Here is a 15,758-nt window from a genome sequence, read left to right as displayed (position 1 = left end):
CAGTTCATGTGAACGAAATGGTTAGTTATTGAGAGGCACACGGAATGGAGGGATAATTGATGGCCCGTTGAGGCCGGAAATTGATTGTCGAAATGTACGAGGGGAGGTGTTTGCATCGGCTTGAAAGATATTTATAGTGAAGCCTCTGGCGCTGCTTGCACGGAAGTCGGACAGCGGCCAACGCCAGAGAGCAAATGAAGTAGTTACTGCTCATGATTCTCGCACCTTAGGTCTGTGGTCCTGAACTAATAATACTGCAGCGCATGAACTACAAGGAGTCAAGCTTAGATTCAACTAATAAACCGCACGGAGACGGAACGCTGATAAACGGAACGGAAACAACGACGGAATCAACCCCTCGCCCAAAGATACTATCTGGCAGATTTTGGCCACGAAGCTTTCTTATCACGAACCATTCTTCTCCCTATCCGAGGCAGACAGAGTTGGGTTGGGACAATTTATTGGCCCCCTATACCTGCACAGGTTCCAGCGCGCCAGCGCACCATGTCACCGTGTATCTCGCAACAGGAATTTCGGCCAAGTTCATCCCCCACTGTCCGGGCGGGGGGGGCTCGGGATGATACAACATATTTCAAATATTCTTCCACTGTCTCTCTCTCTCTCCCGAGTGCCATTCCACTGCGATTTTCCACCGCCTTTTTTTGGCGAAGCAAACCCAAAACGGGATAAAATGACGCCTAAAAAATGGCGCACACCGGAGCTAGCCTTTACATCCCGCGGCGTACCACTCCTGGGAGCCCAAGGGGACATTCTTGGGCACCGTAGATGGGATGGCCAAATGATGTACCCCGTCGAATGAAGGTTGCTGAAACGTGCGGTGCGGCCAGTGCGGTCGAAAGGCCCAAGGAAAGAAGGGACGCACCCGGCAAGGAAAAGCCATTCTTCCGACGCTGATTAGAGAGGCCGCTGGGCCACGGTTCGCACAGTGGAACAAATAACGCCCAGCAGCCCAGCCCTGAGACAGCAAAAGCACAGCGGTCCATAAATACTGTTACCACCGGGGTCTCCCGTGGACGAAACCAACCATCGCGGCCTTTTGGTTCGGAGACAGCACGGATCACTGAAACGACCTTAAGTTTCAGCGAACCAGCGACAAGTTCATTATAATCAGTCGTGTTTTTTTGTTGCTGTGTTATTTGGGTTTTCTATAATGCCGCAAAGAGTGTTGGTTCGCTTTCTGGGAACACTTTCGAATACTCGTCAATAATTGAACCATTAAATACATTTGCGATGACCAAAGGTGCACCATATTTGTGTAAATACGTTCAATGAAGGCAAAATTCTCTTCCTCTCAAAATGGTGCCACGGAAAATGGTTTGGAGCGAGATCGAGTTGGAGGTTAGCCGTTGGAGGAGCGAGTGGAGGTTAGGCGAATCCCTGAAATTGATCCCGAGGCCCTCGTCACGCCGAAAAAAGAAAAGTTCCATTCGAACCACTCGAGCCACAATTGATCCGTAGAGGACCGAATTTTGTTTTAAGAGCAATCGATTCCATCGGTGCGGCTCCCGTCGTCCAGGAGCTTCTGTCTAGGGGCTAGAAAGGAAAGAAAAGGCCACTCGTCCCCCCGGGGGCGGAGTTTGCTTAGGCCTCGACCGACCGACCGAGTGATTCATCATTCTACAATTGGCCGCAGGCGAGTACGAGAAACTACTCGTTTTTGTTCGGCTCTGCGCCAAGCAAGTCCGCACCAAGCTTTGCATTACGCTGGTCAACTTTCGGCCTCCTTCTACCCACTTGCTTCTGGACCCACGGGCCCGGAGGTCAAATCAATCAACCGCCGGCGTTGAGGGAGCACTTTTTCCGGGAGCCGGATCCAATTTACGGAAAAATTTCCGACTCCGACACGGGAAAGCTAATCAAACGTTAATCTCGCGGCGGCACAATACGACGAAGGGGCCGAGAGCTCAAAAGGAGGTGGAAAACTTTTTCCGCGAATACAGCGTTTCCTAAGGCCGAAATCCTTTCCGAGGCCGGCTGGTGGAAAATCTTCACCCGAAACGGTGTGGCGGTGTTCCGCACGGGAACGATGTTTGGCAAGAAGCCGTCGAAGGTTGCGGTGTCCCGACGTACGTGCACCTGTGTACGTACATTGCTGAGGGCAAGGACGCATTGCGCTACTCACCATTACGGCGTTCATTTTGAAATCCATAAAGTTCTTCACTTCCGACGCCAGCTCGCGAAGCAGCAGGATGCCATCCTTTCGCGTTACGTCCACGTCGGAGTCCTTGAAGCGCTGCAACGAAAGAACAAGAGAGGTCAGAGAGAGGTCGTTATGGAAGCATACCAAATCGATACCGGCGGAAGCCCCTACAATGGGCTCATATGGGGCTGTAATTTATTTGCTTAAAATTGAATCAACAACTAATTGCATCCATTTGGCACACCGCGGACTGACCCAGTGCGAACGAAACTGAAAGCAGCAGCTCAAAGGAACAAACGAAACACTTTACACGTGGCCCAACGGATCGATTGGCATCGATCCGTCGATTGGACCCCGATCTCCGAAGGGCTGAGTGGAACTGTAAAACCGAATTAGTGTCGACGATGGCACGCATTAATCTGATTATCAATCATATTTTATCGCTTATCCGTTATCAATCAAGGTAATTCGGAAATCATGTTTCGCCCGCCCCACGGCACCGTGCACCAACCGGAGCGTGACCAGAGCTGACAGGCCGCGATGGCGGTGCAGGATCCACGGTGCGATGTGGCGGGCCCAGACGCGGGCTTCAGAGTGCCATCGTGACACACATTCCGACCATTCACGGCGAACGACCTTTTGGGTGGCCAGCGCGGGACATCGGTTATCGGGCACTCATTAGGTGGCCCTTTCACTTCGGATCACGCCGTCGTCGTGTGGTCGTCGGGACCGCATGCGAGAGGAGTTGTATCAATCAGCGCTTTAACGAGCATACGCCGCACCGCCTGTCTCGACATGTACGATGAGCGTTTAATGATAAAATTTCGAGCAATTGCGGGTTCCGTATGCGGCATTACAGGCGCGAAGGCCCAGAGCCCAGTTTGAATGTCCTCCAGCAGTTCAGGTAAACCCGAAACTTCTTTCCCGAATCCCTGACGGAACGGTGGCCTAAAAGCCCCATCTGATAGGGTGCGGACAGTGGACGGATATTTAATTAAATCCCGAGAGCCCCCGGGGTGGACGGTGCAGGACCGGCGGCGTGCATACTCCGCGCGTCACCATCAGTACCATCGTCATCACCGTCAGTCTGGGTGATGGCGATTAACGTTGACACCTGCCAATAAGCCGTCGGCTTCGGCGAAAATTAATCCCCGAAACGTTTCAATCCCAAAGTGACCCGGAAGTTTGTCTAGCCCGGAACCGGAACCGGTCAGCCGTGGGTAGAGTAAAGAAAAGGACTGCCAACCGGAGCCGGGTAGACCCCGCAAACGCCCAGCCGAACGCTAATAACAATTATCCATTCAATTTGAATTTTAATGCTGTAGAAATGATTTCGAGGAAAAATCTGCCACACCGACGAGGTCAAAGAGGTCAGTGAGAGACTGAACGAGGGCGGTGGGATGACCGACGGTAAAATAAAAGATGGCCCTTCTTGCCATCTTAACGTCGACCGCAGTGCAAACCTCTTCACGATTTTGTTGGCGGACCGGCGACGGACGGTGACCGGATGGTGTGGCTGGAAAAACCCGTCGGCAGCAGCGCAGGTTGCGCGGCAAAAACAACGCAGCACCTTGGAGCCGGCCCGCCCCTCGGTTGGCTGAACCTGAAAAGGGCAGGCAATTAAAAGCTTCACCCGCCTGCCTGCCCGCACCCCCCGCCGCCCGGCTTAGCCGGCCACGGAACGGAAGGAAAGTGAAGCGCAGAGAAATTTTCCTTTCGATTTACCTGCTTCCGTTTGATTTCGCTCTCTAAATGTGGGCTGTGTGTTTCGGCGAAGGTTGCTTTCGCCCAAACCGCGAAGGACTGCGGGTTTCGTGGTGGTGGTGGTGGGGCCCGCACTCCACGCCCCAAAAGTCGGGCGGCTTTGCAGGGATACCGTAGGCTTTAACGAAGCTCTCTCTGTCTTTCTGTCTCTATTTTTAAATCGTTAATGACCAGGTGGGTCACTTTTCATCCCTACGAGGGCAATCGAACAAAAGGAAGGATTTATTCTTCTTCTAAGAGCCAAATAAGTCGAGCCTTAGTTTGTATATTAGCAGCATTTGTTTTCAGCATCAAACGAATGCTTAAACACATTACATTCGTAGCAAAGCTATTTAATCTTTATTTCTTTTAAGTTTTGCTAGGCTTAAGACAGCCGAAAGCTTGGACTAGACACAGTTGCTGGGCAATACAACAGTTTTTTTTAACTTTGGGCAGTTGCTAAAACCATTTAAACCAAAATATTGCCAGAACACTTTAGAAATCAAAGGCTTAAAAACATTTGACGTTACCGAAACGTGCCGACTTTGACACTTTCACAACATTTTGCTCACATGCTAGACAATGCACAAGGCGTTGGACTTTTAGAAAGAAGGTTTTGAATCAACGTTTGCTGATCGAACAACCAAAGGACTCTGTGATTTTCAACGCATCGTCCTGGCTGTCCGTGAAATTTGTTATCAATCAAGTAGGTGTTGACATAACCCCATTTTTTATGGAAAAATTGCTGCAATTTAGCGCCTCAAGATTAATTGAACGGAAGGGTTGATTCATCGAACTGTATATTTCTTTGTGTTTTTATAGATTTAATCTGCTGGGAAGTGCCAATCCCGATCAATGCGACTATCCTCAAGTGGCCATTCTATTGATTTTGTACACCTTTGTCTTCGAACAAGAAAATTTGGCCACGTTCCTGTAATCAAGAACTATCTTTATTTGAAACACTAATTCTATTAGTGAAACGTTTAAAAAATTTACCATTTAACAAAACATTAATTGCACGTTAGAAGGAAGACGACGGTGATGACTATTACTACTATATACAAACTCTGGCGAATATAAAAAGGATTATGCTTCTCTAGGATGACAGTAAGATCGCTTTAATATAGGCTAAAGCAAGAGATTTCTGGTTTGGGTTAGGTTCAGTCGTTGTGCACGCGCTACTACTTAATGGCGCTAATGGGGAGTTAGTTGGAAAACTAAGGTTAAATATGTAGGTAGAATACTATCTCCTTTTTTGTTGGTATCCCCAGCTTATAAATTGCTCAGAAGTAACATAATCATTATTTTTATATTTCGTTAAATTAATAACTAATGTGCTTTTTCTATGTCCTTCTCTGGGTGCATGTTTACTAAAAAAGTTTTCAATCTACACGAAAACACGAGAAGCACGGCCACGACTATGCAATAGTGTTGATGACGACGGAAGCATTTCTTAACATATTGATACAGTTCTTGGAATACATGTAAAGTTGGACTGGCAACCCGGTGGTGGGATGGGGCGCTCGTTCAACTGGCAACACGGAACTGGCGAAACGCGAAAGAATCAGTCGCGAGAGAAACGTATAAGAGCGCAGACCTGCATTACATACACTAATAGTAGTTTAACGAAACTGACCCAAGCAAAACATCTCTTGCTTCAACCTGTATTAGAGTGATCTTACCGAGTTTATTTAATAAAATACAACTTACAATAACTCAACTTTGAGTCACTTCAATCACTAGCTACGATAAGTACACAACAATATCTAATAGTCGCAATACAACGAATTGGCGACGAGAATACAACAATACCATTTACGGCCAACTTTTTCCCTAAACAATACTCGTCCTTGCTGCGTGTTTAAATGCAATTGCTTATTGAAATCGGTTACTCAACTCAACACACGCTTCTTCAAACGTTGCGCAATGCGCTGAACGTTTAATGAACGTTTAGCTCTAATCACGACAAACACATTCGCCAAACCACGAAGTGAAATCAACGACATTGCCGCGCTGTGCTTATCGAAGCAAATCCCACTCGATTCCACTCGCTAGAAGCTAGAACCTGGCCACCGCAATCCGATTCCGAATGCTCCAGAGCAAACGGCAAAGACGATTGATAAAATTGTTTAAACTTCCCAACATCAACAAATCACCCACCGAATGGTGTGCCCGGATGCTCTTCCCGTTGCGGTGGCCGTCGGATCGGAACCGACTTGTTAACGTGCAGCAATTTCAGCAGCTGCAGTTCCTAGTTCCATCCGTTCCCGTTCGGTGGCCAACCGACCGACGACTTCCTTTCGCCACTTCACACGACCCGGCACTGATTGCCGGTGTCGGTAATTGGAGCGCTTCTTGACTCGTCCGCGCGCGATTCACTTAATATTTCAAGACGTCTTGCCCGGCGCAACCATTCCCCGGAGTCGTTTGCGGTGAAAGTGAGCTCCTCAATGAGACTTAATTTAGTGATTTGGCATATCCCCCGCAGCGCAGCGGTGCGGGCCATGGGTGGAAAGGCAACATTCCCTCACGAGTTATGTTGGCATCGGCGAAAACGAGCTGCACTTCCGGAGCGGAGCGATCCGCAGCTTCCACACACACACACACACACACACTGGGACAGGACTGGTCTGGTCACTTCGGTAAACGGAGCACGTAGCTCCCGGAACAACCGTAACGGCAAGCAACACCGTTACACACCGGGCGCTGGACTGGACCCGGCGTAGCTCCCGGGGAGTAAATCTTCGTCCGAGCGGCTTCAACATATCGTCCGTGCCGGTCCGCTGCCGATTCACCGATCCACGCTACGTCGTGGACGCGCGACACACGTGGTGAGAGTGCGGGAACCAGTAACCGGAAGATCACGATTAGAACACCGGATGTGGCGCTGGGGAGTGCCGAAGCGAGTGAAAACATCGGCCAGCACGGGCACGCGGCAGCGACCCACCACCACCATTAATCTACGTCTCGGGGGATAAAATATTCAATATATATTCGTTTGCTAAGTGCCGGAGCGTGGCAAATATTTTATGCCCCATTCGGGATGGGGAACGGCACGGCACCACAGGCAACCTGTTAAGCGTGCCACGGGCTCCGTCCGTTCGTCCGGGGTGCTAAAAGATTGCCGAGATTTCGTTTTTTATTGAGCGACCGAAGGGCTTACGACGGAAGGAGAAAGTTGGGCACCACCGTGCACGTCGTACCCGGACCGAAAGGACCCCTTTTTCGGTGAGGCGGCTTTGGCTACATTATTTAACATCGCACGCCGTCAACCCCGCGCATTGATCGGAGCCTTTTCCATTACTTTCTGACTTTACACTTTTGAATGTTCAATAATAAATGATCACTTACCGTATCAATAATTTACTTCTTTCCGCTAAAAGTTTCGCTCCCTTGTTTGGGCCCACTGGGACCCTCACTGAAAGTGTTTCATCCACGGGCACTGAACTTAGTTCCCGAACGGTTTATGAAAACAAATATTGTAATAGTAGAGTTGCCGTGCCGCAAAATGAACAGTTTACCCGAACGTTCGTTGGGCTCATTTTACAATCCTCTTCAAGGTCAACACCTCAACTCAAAGGGGGCTGGGCTCACGCAAAAAGTTGTACTCACATCGCCCGCCATTGTTTCGCCCGCGGCCCGCAAGTGATTGTAACGGACAACTTGCTCCTCTTCAGGGGCCGGCTGGTCAGTCGACCAGCACACAAACGCGATGCTGCCGCAATGTACCGATGTTCTCCCGGGTGTATGGGCCGTACCTTACCGCACACTATAATGAGAACGGCGAGCACCGTTTTACCGATAGGCCCAACACACGTGGCAGACGGCAAAAAACAAAACAACACGGCGCTCGGCAAAAGTGTTGTTGCACCGTCAAGTGTTACATTGGGACCGACATTTTACTCGACACCTCCGGGCGAATGAAAGGTAAGTAGAGAGCGCTCAGCCGGGAGTCTTCCGGTGTGCGCCGTCCTCCGTGTGCGGCACGTGTGTAATGGCCAGCTAAGTGAAATGTGCAACGTAACTGAGTGTGAACATAGACGATAATCATAATGGAGATGAAGTGTGTGCGCGTGTGAGTGTATGGTTCACTAACGGGCCGAGTGCCGGTCCCGGTGCCGCGGTTTTATCGAGTTATCATGTTTTATCACTGTTCGCATTCTTTCGCTGTTGATTGAATTGAACCATCATGTAATGGGTTTATCGGTGCCACAACATAGTTCTAAATGTTCGTGTTGCCTGTGATTTTCAATCGAAATCGTGCCGATCGTGATGCATGCAGTGCATTACGACGCAGGCCTAATGGCTAATGGAGACGCACGGTAGTTTGTGGATATTTTGCACATGAATGTTTCCCCGAATAAAATGGGGAATTATTGTTAAAAGGTAGATAATTACTGTTCAAAGGGTAATTACATTGTAAGCGTGGTGCAACATTTAATTTGGACGACTGATTTTAAGGCTATCGTATCGCGATGGAGGCGCATGGTGCTTCAATGGAGACGCATGGTAGTTTTGAGAATTTTGTTGGAAGCATTCGACTCTAAATTAATTTTAAAACTGTATTCCGACAACAACGACTGAAATTGGGTAAACATTCGTTAGGGCTGTTCTCAAAATTGGATTCAATCACTTTTCAACGGCGGTGGAGTTTAAAATTTGACACTTCCAGTGGAGCCGAGAGAGGCAACATACAATATCCTGCCCTGATGAACGTACCAAAAATCGATCCTCGTTTCGAGGACGTGCTGCAGCAGACACGGCCTGCCTCGCGGCTGCATCGCGGCCGCGCCGTCGTTGGGCTGTGGGAAAACTTTTCGCAGCAGAAAATTAGCTCACCGTTAGATCATCATTCTGGCGCGGAACTAATTTCAGCCCGACGAAGCTCGTCGTCGAGCGGCGTGCACACCTTGGAGCTATTTACTGGCACCGGAGTGAGTGATTCGAACGGCCCCTCTTACATCCATCCATTCGTGGGCCAATCCACAGAGTGCTTCTTCAAGGTTTTCCTCCACACCCCGACGCTCGCATCGCTTTAAGCCCTTTCGTGCCCCATAAATCGTACGGAACAAGGAACGTCTTCACAGAGGGGTACATACACACATACACACACACACGGACACGGACATGTGTGTGTGTGTGTAAAACCTACTTACGGGCGAAGCAGCAACGCAGCGCAGCGCACGACAAAGGCGCTGCTGGACATAAAATCGATCCTCGGGCCGTGAAAATCCGGCGCTGCCATCCACGGGCTGCTATGATGCTCGGCAAAGTTCACATGCTCGGCTCGACATACTGCACCGTCCGCCTGTCACCCGTCCGCCACCAACCAACCCGGCACCAGGTGCCAGGTGAAGGTGGAAAACACTGTCAGGGCGTGCGCGCACCGAGAGGACTCTCGTCAAAGGACAGCCATGCCTCGCCCTGCCTCCTTTGGCAAAGTTTGAAGAAAAACTTTCAGCGCAAACACACACACACAGAGTTCCACCCACCCCGAGTGCCCTCGTGCCGTGCCGTGGCGAAAACTTTCGAGCTCCGCCACAGAAGGGCCGGGACTCCCGGTCGTGGTGTGCTTGGATGATGCCGCAGCGGCCCTGAGGCTCAGCCAAAAATACATACACCGTTTATAGTCGCACATAAAACCGGTTAGACCGGCGGAGGGGGGAGGGAAGCGAAACGCTCGATAGAGCTGGAACCCAACACACACCCCACCGCACCGCCTGAGGCAGTCTGAGGGCCTGTCGGGCCTAATCTTGACCATTTTGGCGACGCACTCCCGGCACGGTACGTTGCCTGCCCAGTTGCGTTATTGGGTGTTCAGGTAAATTTTTGGAAATGCTTTGTTGGCTTAGAGCAAACCGCATAGCAGAGGCATTTAAAAGGATAAATCTGTTACAGCACGGCCCCCGCCCGCTACTTTGTTGCCCGCTCCATCGGAGCCGCACGAAAGGAGCGCTTTCGGGACGGAGCGTGGCAGAGATGATGCCAGGATGCCATTCACAAAACCAATTCGGGGCCCAATGCGTGCCGGTCTCCGTCAGTGGGACGACAAAATACAACTCGACTAATCCCGGGCCCGCTCCGTCCTTCCCGCTTGGAATCCCTCGGGTGGTGCCCTGGAACATCGGTGCGGGTCCTTACATACCTCGCTGGCGGGGGCCTTCAGAGGATGACAAAATTAATCCCTTCTCAAACACAAAGCAAAATCTGCCGGGAGCCCCTTAGAGATACTTACGTTTTTGATGTCGACCGCCTTGGTGAACTGCCGGCCAAACTCCCACAGATCGACGCCGAACCGGATGGCCCAGTTTCGCACCCTGCGCCGGGAAGAAAGAAAGCGGAGGAGAAAGGAAAAGAGAATAAGAACTTGAATCGCGCTGAAAGGTGAAGCGTGAAGGTGAAATTTATCATCTTCCTTATCGACACGAAGTGTGATTGCGAGGCCGTGTCCTGTGTCTGCGCGCGCCCGGATTCCGGTGCGCACCCATCGGTGATCCGCGGGCCGGCCCCAGCAAGCGCTCGGAGCAATGTAATATCTGTCAATACTGCAGCGAAGACAGCACCGTAGCCTGCGGGCCCGAAAGCGAGCGCCATTCCGTCTATTCAAATTCCTACATAAATTTTCCGACCCCACGCCGGCAGAACGCATTTTCGCGCCACCGCCACCGCCCGGATCGATCGGCCTCGGCACTGGCTGTGTGTCGCACCGGATGTCGCACCATCTACTCGAGGTTCCGGCACGGGCTGGCCACACCCAGCCTGGCGCCCTCGGTGCCCTCGGTGTCCCCCCAGCAAGATTCAGTGGATGGGCATCCTCTGGGAGGTGGACTGCACTCGGAGGGACAGCATTTCAGCATTTCCATCCGCGGTGTAAAATGTGGTACGAACCAAGGTTCCCCCCCAAGCGGCCCCCGGAAGGATTTATTGGAAATTCTTTTCACTCATCCGGGGGCGCCGGAACACCCCGGGGAGACCAAGGTCCGCTGCACCCGGCGAACCCGGGAGGCTTTTCGTCCGAAGGACCTTCGAAAGTCCAAACGGCCATCTTTCGGGGCGCGTCGTGCTGTGTTTGGTTTGAACAAGCCACACCCGAACACCCGCTTTTTGCGGACGGGAAAGTTCCGGTGCGGCCGTGCATTTGTTACCAACCAAGCCACCAACCCGTTGTGCCTTGGTTGTGTTGGCCCCAGAGTGTGTGTGTTCACTTTAAGGACCAAATGGTGCTTGGTTCGCAGGCTTCAAATCGCGATCGTTACACGAAACGCACCGGTTACTGGTCAAGCCAGTTTTTGAAGGTCACACTGCTAAGCTGATTGATGTAGTTATGCTGGAGAATGACGGTTTAATTACAGTTAAACAATGGTTTCTTATCTATTAGGTCAACATTAAGCACAAAAAGGAGCGAACAAATCGCCACTCGGTTTGCTTCGATTGTTTTCGATAACCGAACATGGTCGAACACAACCAGAAAAGGTGTCACTTAGAAAGTGTAGCGTATCCGATCTGAGTGTACTGTGGACATAGATGTTTAGTAGAGCTTAAATTTAAAAATAAAAAATATTGCTTAAAGCTATCTCTTAACGTTATATCTTCACCTTTCGAGAGGTACTTAACGTCTGCGAAACATTTGACAACTATTGATTCGTACTACTGTGGCCAAACAATGTCGAAAACTCGCTTATAACTCAAATGTCTCTCTCAATTCATCTACATCTATGTCACTAACATTAACACAATCCCTACACTATGCAATACGTGGTATGTTCAAAAAGGTTGGATAATTTTACGCGAGCTACGTATATTCGATTTTCGTATATACTAATGATCCCAAAGCCACCGCATTCCCCAGATCTGGCCTCTTGTGACTTTTTCCTGTTTCCAAAACTCAAATTACCGCTTCGTGGTTAATTAATTTTCAAGCAGAGAAAAATCAACGATGGGCCAAAACAGGTCCAAGCAAAACAGCTGTCTACTCAAAATGGCTGTACTTGTCACTGTAAGTGAGTGACACGAGTAGCAACATCACGCCATAAAAAAATCGAAAATCGAATATACAAAGCCCGCGTAAATACAAAATTATCAGAACTTTTTGAACACACCACGTACATCCGTGCCCAAATTTATTCCATTTTTCGAAGTGGTGTGAAAAATTATTTTTAGAAACAGCCTTCAGCACATTATTCGTTTTGGCTCTTAACTCCACCATTCTTTGTAAAAGATGTCCTCGGATCGGCCTCTTAAGTTTAGCGAATAGCCAGAAGTCACATGTTACTAATGGTGCTAATGATCACGAAAATATGATGCAAAATCATCACATTTTCGTTCCCGTTATATTTTGGGCGCAATATTATTTCCACAATTTTGGATATTAAAGACATAAACGACACAGTCACATCTTGTATAAGCTTTAAACATTATATAGGTCAACAGCATGTTGAATAGCGACACAAAATTACTATGTTTGCCACACTCTCACCAACAACAAAACAGCGCCGAACAAGAACACTTAAATTTAAGCTACGTGATCGTGCTCTTCACGCGTTACGTAACTCGCGGCTGACAAAGGGAAATTCCTAAAGTCACACAGAGGTTCCCAGTTTCGAAGAACCCCTGAAATCGGGATCGCCCCACCGCCGGGACCTGTTCTTTCGAAGTTCTTTTACACTTTCGTCAGCATCTCGTAACTTTCGGAACGCTGAAACTTGCAGCGTAACTAATTACACACCATGCAGCATGTGTTCCGCGCATGCAGCTTACCCGAAGCTGGTTGGCAAATCCGGCAATCGTTTCTTCGCAATCAAGATGCACAAAGGCACGGCACGACACGGCAGCCACTCGTCGTCGAGCAGCAGCCGGTTGATGTCGTACTTACTACGTAGACATTACTTTTCGACCGAGTGACTCCGAGAGTGGGACAATGTTGTTTAACAAGACCCATTCCGAGCCCGAGACGCATGTGCTTAAATAAATAGCAAACGAGAACACGCCGAAACCCTGCCCAACCCCGGCTCCACCGGAGGGGCACTCGGGTGCTGCTCTAGGAGGGCATTAGAGACAGCCCGAGCAATCTCGATGCACGTCACCGCCCCGTCACCGAACACACGGATTGTAATGAGTTTTAGGAGTAGGGAGATAATGAAATGCATCTTCAGGCCACGGGCCCGGCTGCGGGTTCTACGTCTGGAGCACCCCGGATCCTTGTTGCCACCATTGTCTTGAGCAAAACCACCGAAATACCCCGAAATCCCGGCGTTCTGTGGGCCGTGTTCACAGCACGGGCACAGGCACTGGCCGAACCGGGGGAAGAATTCAGAACACTTGCAAAATCAGCGTCACCACAAGCCGTCGTCGTCGTCGTCGGTGCTAGGGCGTCGGCGAGAACTTTTCCCCGAGGTGATTATGTGTTTTTTTACGAATAAATATAAATTCGCTAGGAAACCGACCGGGTCCAACCCAGAGAGAGTTGCCAGCTCTACACTGTCTGCCTGTGTGTGTGTGTGTGTGGAGTTGTCGAGATAATTTAAACAATTTAAACTTTTCAACTATTCCTCGCGAGCCCGAAAACGCTGCCAAGGACCTCCAGCAGGCGGCAGCAGCAGTGCACCGTGCAGCTGCAGCTGGACGTTCCAGGAGCCGCACTTTGCAGTGGCCCGCCTCGAAGGCTTTTCGTAAGGGTTTTGCACGGTTTCCGGAATCAATCGCAACTGCCATCGCCCGGAAACGTTATGCAGCAAATCCCGAAGCCCAAAATCCAAAGCCACAGCGCCCTTGTGGGCGTGCCGACTACAGGTTGCAATCGGTTGGCCATAAGTATCAGCAGAATTAATTCGATTGGATTGGGAAACTTTTTACTCATCATGATTCGAAACGTTGGCAGTGCAAGGAAATCATCCGAACATCCCAACGTAAATTAATGCCAACAGACAAGGATTTTAACTGAATGACGACAATGCCGCCTTCAAAGTTAACTCATACAGTAAATGGAATAGGAGTAATCAAAATGGATCCTGACAACTCGTTTCCGATGATAGCGAAATAAACTTCTACGCTCCCTCTGCCTAATGGTCTATTGGTTCGTTTGCCCGACAGCAGTTTGGTGGATCTGTCTGATCGCGAAACCGAAACGCAAAACAAAGTTTTGTTGAAACAATTCCAATCGGATCCAATCGCCCTTCGCCGTCCGTTTTACTAGTTTACGCGTCGCGATACTCACTCGTTGTGGGGTATGTCCTCGTCCGGGTCGGCCGCCACGGGCGCGGGATCGAACGTTAGCAACAGACAAAACAGCAACAGTAACGATCCGGTTAGCAAATGGCGCCGTCTCCAGCGAGACCACCGGCTCTGAGGTGGTGGCGGCTCCATGGTGGTGGTGGTTCCGCTTCCCCCGATGGGATGTTTTATGTTGGGCCGCCCGTGACACGCGAACACGTACCACACCACACACTACACTTTCCACAGCCCACTTTCTGCCGGCCGAGGTTTGTTTGCCCCGCGGCAACTGGTTTATGGTTTATTTATCTTCCTTTACGGCTATAACCTCCACTAAACCCACAAACACACACGCGCACACACACGCGCACACACACGCACACACACACACTTTCGGAAATGTTTCACTCGTCTCACGCGCTCGAAGACGTTACGAACCGTTTCGAACGGTGGTCACATATTCTCAGCGCGATCGGGCGGATCGTGGATCAACCAGCAACCTGAGGAGTGTAGCGGGGAGGAGCACGGGGTGTACGAGAATCGGGTGTTAATAAAACATTCAATTTAAATATAAATTGCACCATCCGACCGAAGGTTGTAGGCCAAACAACCCAAGCCAAAACCGGAGCAGAGCTTGTTGCGGCTGGTAGGCCGGCTTGGTTATCCGAGTAGGCTTCTAATGTAAAGTTTAGCATAAATCAATGCTTTTCGGCGGTGGTCTGCTTATATGCTTTTGGTAATAAAAATTAAAATCCTGTTTCGAACGAAGCACCTTTAAACGGGAACCTTCCTTCACTTTTTCAGCCCCAATCGCAGCCTTTTCAAACGTACCACCACACACACACACACATCAGTGCACACAATGCGGACCCCTCCGACAACAAAAAAAACACATAGTAGGCGATTGTTTCACTAACGCTCCCCTCTACTAACGCAGACCAGAGTGTGCGCCGAGGAAGAGTGCACCGAAAATGCACCGGCGCTGGACTCACCAACACCAGCACACACACCAGGAGCGGTGCAGCGTACGAACACGTGGTAGGCGTTTGGCTTGTGTGCACTGCACACACACACACACATGCGCGGCCAAGTTTACACACCGTTCGCCGTTAACCGATTGCCTCTTTTTCGGATGACCTTGTAGCTTCGATCCTGCCAGAAGATGTTCGTTCGTCCGTGTGTGTGTGTGTGTGTAAGAAAATTGCATCGCTAAATCCGGAACTTCCGGAGGGTGGTAGGGTTGATTTGGGCAGTTCTTTACATAATATTCTGTGACTGTTTCTTACATAATGTTGCGATTTGGCAATCAGCACTCTATTGTTGGAAATCAAAATTTATCCGTTCCGAAAGGAAGCTGTGTGGTCCTTTTCTACAATGTACGCTGCCGTCTGCCAAACTCCAAACACTGTATCCTTTTCGGTGCCTCGGCATGATGAACGGCACTTCGGCTTGCAGTATCTGCTCCGATCTGGTTCTCTCGCTCTCACACACTCCAGTGAGCCGAGATACTATGTCACTACTATTCCGTAGTAGCGCGCCACTGTAGTACTACACCAGCCATTAACGCCTTCCCACGCACACACACACGGAACGATGCACGGTTGCAGTCGCATCTGCAGCTGAGTGGGTAAAGCATCTCGAGTGT

Source organism: Anopheles cruzii, chromosome 3 (assembly GCF_943734635.1).
Source record: "Anopheles cruzii chromosome 3, idAnoCruzAS_RS32_06, whole genome shotgun sequence".
Lineage (NCBI taxonomy): Eukaryota > Metazoa > Arthropoda > Insecta > Diptera > Culicidae > Anopheles > Anopheles cruzii.
Note: the sequence above shows the minus strand (reverse complement) of the source record.